At 45.6% G+C, this 7396-nt stretch overlaps 1 long non-coding RNA gene across 1 annotated transcript; it reads right to left on the reverse strand.

Moving 5' to 3' along the window:
* Positions 1-345: 345 nt before the first annotated feature.
* LOC119777223 lies at positions 346-2656 on the reverse strand. The gene is made up of 4 exons (XR_005279900.1): positions 2390-2656; positions 1046-1201; positions 518-610; positions 346-431 (listed from the first exon to the last, which is right to left on the reverse strand). It is a non-coding gene; the product is annotated as an uncharacterized LOC119777223 (long non-coding RNA).
* Between the last annotated feature and the right edge of the window lie 4740 nt (positions 2657-7396).

The following is a 7396-nucleotide window of genomic DNA, read 5'->3' on the forward strand; positions in this document are numbered from 1 at the left end:
TGTAAACCCAAAATAGCAACAGGATGTATTAAAACACAAACACAGCTTTCAGTTCAGTAACTACTCAAATGGCTTCAAATGCCTTCCCATTAGAGTAACTCCAAACCTGTAGTTTACTCTATTGAGGGTGACTAACACGCAAGTAGAGTTTTCAGTGTTTGAGTTTTTTTTGAGAGTATGTTTCCATCAAGCTCCACGATGATCTTCTGCAAAGCTTCAAAGGTGTATCTGAGCTCTGGCGGGTAGCTGAGGTTAAGCGCATATACAAGCGCAAACAACATGACCACAGCAAGTGGCACGTTTCCGAGCCCATCCAGAACTATACCTACATCTTCCGGTCCATCAACTGGCTCTGCACCTTCCTTGCGAATGACAAATATTCCAAATGTCGTCTCCATCACTGCAGCTTCACTGCTCCCACAATCTGTGTTCTTCACAGAAAAAAGGGGGAAATAGAGGATATACATGTAAAGATATGTTATACTGGTCCCATTTTTAAACACACTAAATTACATACCATGTATTCTTTCACAAGGTTCTCGGGCTCTTCATTCAGGTACACACACAGGGCTTTGATGATTCACTCTCTTTTGACATCAATGGCGTCAGTCTGAGTATGTAGGACAATAAATTAAAGATAAAACATTTTAATCAACTGGTAGAAGATTTTACAAACAAAACTTTAAATAATACATTCTTCAAAATGTAAAAATCATTGACAATTTTTATGATATATGAACTTACAATATCCATGGGTGCATTGGTTTTATGTACCAGCAAGACATTTTATCATAGAAATATGTCAAATGTAAGCATGTGGTCCCAGGAAACAGAACCTACCATTGCAACATCAGTGGACATTGTCACATCTGCCCAAGGTTAAAATTTTATCAGATCCTTCTTCATAAAAGTACATTACACCCCTCTCCATCTAGTTTTATTTCTCTCCATCCCTCTGAAACTTCCGCTTTAAATTTCAAGCATTAAGTTTAGAATATTGAATCGGTACAGGTTTGACAATTTCTATTTTATTCTATTATCATACCTTGGTGATGGGTATCATGATGCTCCTTATCTTTCTTCCTTGAACGCCGCCTTTCTTGCCAAACACCCTCATCAAGTTTGAAGAATGAGCATCCAGCTGGGAGAAGAACTTTGACAGCAAACTGATGGTTGTAATCCTCTTAAATTCAGCAGTTAGCTTAAACAGAAAGGGTACACAAAAGTAAATTTAACTATCATAGCATTGAAATGACCGACTAGTTTAACAATTGTCATCTACCACCAAATCCTAAATCAGCTTACAAGTTATTTCCAAGGCTAGCCCACATTTTGTTGGCTGATATAAATCACACTGTACATATTTCAATCAAAGTTAAATAGTGCTGTGCATTTATTCAAGATGCAAATAGGATGATTAATTACTAATTTAATTTATGAGGCAAACAATGCATTCACATTCCTAAAATGAAAAAGCATTTCTGAAAATACTTTTTCATTTTCAAAATTTACATTTCAAATTTATTTTTGGTATGTATTTTCTGGGGTACATTTTCAAAAAATAAATCTCAAATGTATTTTTATTTTTTATTTTAATTAAGTAAAATGATGAGAAGCATTAAAGAAGAAATTTAAAATGCAAACAGGATGATTGATTACTAATTTCATTTATGAGTCAAACAATGCAGCCACATTCTTAAAATGAAAAAGCATTTCTGAAAATGCTTTTTCATTTGAAATATGGTAACGATTTGCTTTCCTAGCTGGGCTACAGCACAACAGTACATTTATGGTAGCACACATTTGTTCCCTCGTCAACAAAGTGAATAAAATCTGACTGTGGAAAGCTCCATAGTGCGAAGAACTACTGTGTTGATGTTAGTAGCTGGATGAGCTAATGCTACGTGGAGTTGACATAGAAACCCCGCCAAGGTGCCGAGATGCCGTGGTAGTTTCCAAACTTAGAGCTAATGACTGTTAAGTGCCGAGCTTTCTGCGGACTCCACGTGAAGCCAAGATTCGGATTGGGGGGAAATTCATCACCACTATTATTATTAATGTAGCCTATGTGACTGGAGCCTTTTAGCTGCAGCTACATTCACCAAACGCAGGCAATTATCCCCCACCAGCCATGCCTGCATCAGCTCTTAGCTCATTTTGTAAATGAATCCGCACGCGTTGTCAACCATGCCGTCGACCTCAGGATGCTAGCTTGTAAGCTTAGTTAGCTATGAGCATGGCGACAGTGTGATATATTAATGCACTCTAATAAAACGCCCAGTAACAAATAAATAATCCAAAATGCAAAAGAGGACAATAACTAACTGTCTATAACATGTCTGCTGCCGTATTGTTTTCTGTTCGATGGATGATAAAAGATTAAACTTACCTTCTTCCACACTTGAAATTTCTTTTCAAAATGTCTACTCCTTCTGCCAGCCAGAGTCGGGGACTCACTCACCTTTGACCGTGGCCTTCAAGAGAGGGGAATGTGCTCATTACTGCCACCTACTGCTTTGGAGTGTTATTGATTTGCAATCTTAACCCATTAGAATTAGGTTGTTTTAACATAAATTATTCAAGTAAATTTTAAGTTGTTGCATTTTATGCTAAATCTACATGATTTAAAACTGTTCAACCACAAAACATGATTTTATATAGTAGAAGCTACATGTTAGACATAAGATAAGGTAACAGACACCCAGTTTGCTTTTTTTGAGTGTAGGATTTGTGTTGGTTCCTTGTTGTTAATGTCATGATGGGTTCACTAAAAGCGACCCAAGAATGCAGAACACCACTGACGGACACAGGGATGAGAGTTTAACAAGTTTATTATGCACAAGCACACAGAATGTACTGGTTCAGGTTCGGGGCCTGGATACTGGTTCACCGGAGTCTGCGTGAGAGACAGTTCAGTTAGCGTTGCCAACAGAGGTTTGATTTCCAGAAGATTACTGATTGTACCTTGAGGGTTCTTGAGATTAGCTTTGGGAGAGTCACTGTTGGATCTGGAGAGGAGTTCATCAGCAGAGTCCGTTTGCTGCCTCAGCGTCTCACGTCTAGAATGAACAGACCTTGGTTTTGGGTTTTCCAGCTCTAGTCCAGAGCTGCTTGGAGGTTCCTTGAGATTCTTCAGGTTTGGCTCTGAGGGTCGGCTCGGCAGGTTAGCTCTTCCTGAGCTTTCACAGAGGAGACACAGGTTTCCTGGAAGACAGAGACTATAGTTAGAATCCAGGCTGGATTCAAAGTCATAGAGTTTCACTGAGGATCTAGGCTTAAGCGCTGACCAACTGGAACAACACTGCGGCGTTGAGGCAAGGTCTGAAGACAGCTTAAGTAGTGGATCCTCTGATGGTCTTGATGAGTTGCAGCTGTGCAGGAGGCTCCCTCAGAGGATCCACGGCGGACTCTGCTGGAGAAAGGTGGAATTTCTCCAGCTCCCAACAGTACCCCCCCCCTCAACGACCGCCCCTTGGTGGTCCGGAAGAGGTCGAAGGGCAGGAACGCTCGTACTCCTCGATAAGGGCAGGATCGAGGATGTACGAGCCCGGAACCCACTGGCGATCCTCCGGTCCGTAGCCCTCGCAGTCGACGAGGTACTGCCAACCGCGACCTCGTCGACGGGAGTCCACGATGCGTCGGACAGTGAAGGCCGGATGACCATCGACCTCCGGGGCGGGTGGTGGGGAGTCGGACGGTGGGCACAGAGGGCTCGAGGAGACAGGCTTGACTTGAGACACGTGGAAGGTAGGGTGGATTCGGAGGGACTGAGGTAGTTGGAGACGGACGGCTGAGGGGTTGATGACTCGGGTGATCTTGTAGGGGCCGATGAACCTAGGAGAGAGGGGGGATGTCTCGAGTGGATAGCCATACCTCCTGGCCCACAGTGTACTCGGGGGCGGGACGTCTCCTGGAATCGGCGAAGCGTTTGATTGACTGAGAAGACTGGTTGAGGGTGGCGATGGTTTCCCTCCAGATCTTCTGGCAACGGCGGATGTGCTGGTTTACGGACTGGACCGAAATCTCTCTCTCGTCTGCGGGGAAAAGTGGAGGTTGATAGCCGAGACTAACCTGAAACGAGGATTGACCACTGGATGCAGATCTCAGGGAGTTGTGTGCGTATTCGATCCAGGGAAGAAATTGGCTCCAGTCCACGGGGTTGTTCGATGTGAGGCAACGAAGGGTTGATTCCAACTGCTGGTTCATCCTCTCAGTCTGACCATTAGATTGGGGATGGTAACCAGAGGTGAGAGAGGGTTTGCAGCCGAGAGCAGAACAGAAAGCCTTCCAGACCTGGGAAATGAACTGAGGACCCCGGTCCGAGAGGATCTCTTGGGGAATGCCGTGTAAACGGAAAACATGCTTGATGAGGAGCTGGGCTGTCTGGAAGGCCGAGGGAAGTTTTCTAAGGGGAATAAGATGGCAGGACTTCGAGAAACGGTCAACAATGGTGAATATGGTGGACATACCTCGAGAGATGGGGAGACCGGTGACGAAATCAATGGCGATATGGGACCATGGACGCGAGGGAACAGGAAGCGGCTGAAGCAGACCAGAAGGAGGTTGGTGTGAGGCTTTATTACGGGCACATGTGGGGCAAGCCAACACATACTCCTTGACGTCCCTATGGAGGGTGGGCCACCAGAAGCGTCTTGAGATAAGGGCTACTGTTCTGCTGACTCCTGGATGAGCAGAGAACTTGGCGGCATGCAACCAATGGATGAGACGGGACCTGACGGAAGATGGAACATAGGTTCGGTTAGTGGGACCGTTACCTGGATCGGGTTCAGTGGCCAGGGCTGAGTTGATGAGGTCAGTTATTTCCCAGTTGACCACCCCCACTGTGCAGGAAGCCGGAAGAACAGGTTCAGGCGTCTCGGGATGATCGACGGAGTAGAGACGAGAGAGAGAATCGGGTTTGACATTTTTGGATCCGGGTCTGTAGGAGATGATGAGATTAAACCGAGAGAAGAAAATTGACCACCTGGATTGGCGGGGATTAGCTTGCTTGGTTGACTGGATGTAAGCCAGGTTCTTGTGGTCAGTCCATACAAGAACCGGATGCTCAGCTCCCTCCAGCCAATGTCTCCATTCCTCCAACGCCAGTTTGATGGCCAGAAGCTCTCGGTCACCCACATCGTAATTTTGCTCTGCGGAAGATAGTCTACGGGAGAAGAATGCACAAGGGTGGATCTTTTGATCTGAATCAAGTCTCTGGGATAGGACTGCTCCAACACCTGAATCTGAAGCATCCACCTCAAGAATAAACTGCTTCGCTGGGTCAGGTTGCATAAGCACAGGTGCTCTGGAAAACAAGGACTTTAATTTATCAAACGCAGCTTGAGCCTCAGGAGTCCACTGAAAGATGCGTTTGACAGAGGTCAGAGAAGTTAATGGAAGGGCGGTCTGGCTGTAGTTTCTGATGAAACGACGATAAAAGTTTGCAAAACCTAGAAATCTTTGTAGCTGTTTGCGGTTCTCTGGAACTGGCCAGTCTAAGACTGCCTTAATCTTGTCCTCAGATGGTTTTACCTGGCCGCCCTCAAGCACAAACCCCAAAAAGGTGACTGAAGGTTGATGAAATTCGCACTTCTCGGCTTTCACGAACAGCTTGTTCTCCAGCAGTCTCTGCAAAACAAGGCGGACATGTTTCTTGTGTTCATCGAGGTTCTTGGAGTAAATGAGTATGTCGTCAATGTACACGAAAACAAATACATTTAAAAAGTCTCTGAGAACATCATTTACGAGGGCCTGGAAGCAGGCTGGAGCGTTAGTTAGACCAAAGGGCATTACCAAATATTCGAATTGGCCCAAGGGTGTCTTGAAGGCAGTTTTCCACTCATCTCCTTCTCGGATCCTAAGGAGATGATAAGCGTTTCTTAAATCCAGTTTAGAAAACACTGTAGCTCCCTGTACGGGTTCGAACGCAGAGGCGAGGAGAGGAAGTGGGTATTTGTTCTTAACTGTGATCTGGTTCAAACCCCGGTAATCAATACAAGGTCTCAGGGAACCATCCTTCTTCCCCACGAAGAAGAAACCGGCGCCCAAAGGAGAGGAAGATGGGCGGATTATTCCAGCAGCTAATGATTCGTTGATGTATTTTTCCATGGTTTCTCTTTCAGGCTTGGAAATATTATACAACCTGCTGCTAGGTAGTGGAGCACCAGGTAAGAGTTCAATGGCGCAATCGTATGGTCTGTGTGGAGGTAGGGACGTCGCACTGACCTTACTGAAGACAGGGGCTAGGTCATGGTACTCAGAAGGAACTGAAGAAAGGTCAGGAGAGTCCATCTCCCCCCCACCTCTAGGAGACCCCACCAAGGGGGCAGCTGAACGAAGGCATGTTTCATGGCATGAGATGGACCACGATTCCAGGTGACGTTCGGTCCAATTTATGTGAGGATTATGCTTCTCCAACCATTCGAAACCAAGCACCAGCGGGGAACATGCAGAGGGAAAAACAAAAAATTTTATAGTCTCTCGGTGGTTACCTGACAGAAGTAGCTCGAGGGGCTGAGTTTGATGGGTAACTTGATGTAGTCTCTTCCCGTCAATAGCGGATACACTGAGAGGCTGAGTCAGAGGAATGGTTTCTATTTGGAGTTGTTGGACGAGGTTAGAATCGATTAGGTTCCGTTCACAGCCTGAGTCGATGAATGCAGAAAAAGAGAGGCTTTGGTTGGCACAGAACAACGTAGCGGGAAGTAACAGTCGAGGAGATTTCTTAGTGTTAATTTGGCCCGCCAGACTCCTCAGATCCTCTGGCGGGCCCAGGCTTTTGATTTAGCCGGGCAGGAAGCGATGAAGTGTCCACTCTCACCACAGTAGATACATAGTTTGCTTAGAAAACGCCTTTGCCTCTCCTCTGGGGTGAGCCTAGTGTGTCCCACCTGCATGGGCTCAACATCCCTTTCGCCTGAATGAGAGGCTTGAATAGGCAACGGTAGAGACTGGGACTTAGGTCTCTGAATGGGCAGCTGCTCTGTAGAGGAAGAACAAACAGTCACGTTATGTGAGGCAGAAGAAAGTGTACCCTGCTTCTTTGAACTGTTTCTGGCACGAATTCTATTGTCCAATCTAATGGAGAGACGAATTAGATCTTCGAGGGTAGCTGGTTCGTCGAGGGTTGCGAGCTCATCTTTAATGTGCTCATTTAATGCCATGAAAAAGGCTCCCTTTAGAGCGCTTTGGTTCCATCCGGAAGCTGCCGCTTTAACCCGGAAGTTGATGGAAAATTCTGCCACCGAAGAGTTTCCCTGTTTAAGGTTGAAAAGGGCTCTGGAATCAATGGTTTGGTCAGTTTCTTGGTTGAATACCTGGGTAAATTCTGAGATGAAATCAGAGTAATAGCAGTTTAAGCTATCGTCGGCGGCAAATCTTGCCTGAGCCCATTCCA

Source organism: Cyprinodon tularosa, unplaced genomic scaffold (assembly GCF_016077235.1).
Source record: "Cyprinodon tularosa strain WSP-4 unplaced genomic scaffold, ASM1607723v1 ctg99, whole genome shotgun sequence".
NCBI lineage: Eukaryota > Metazoa > Chordata > Actinopteri > Cyprinodontiformes > Cyprinodontidae > Cyprinodon > Cyprinodon tularosa.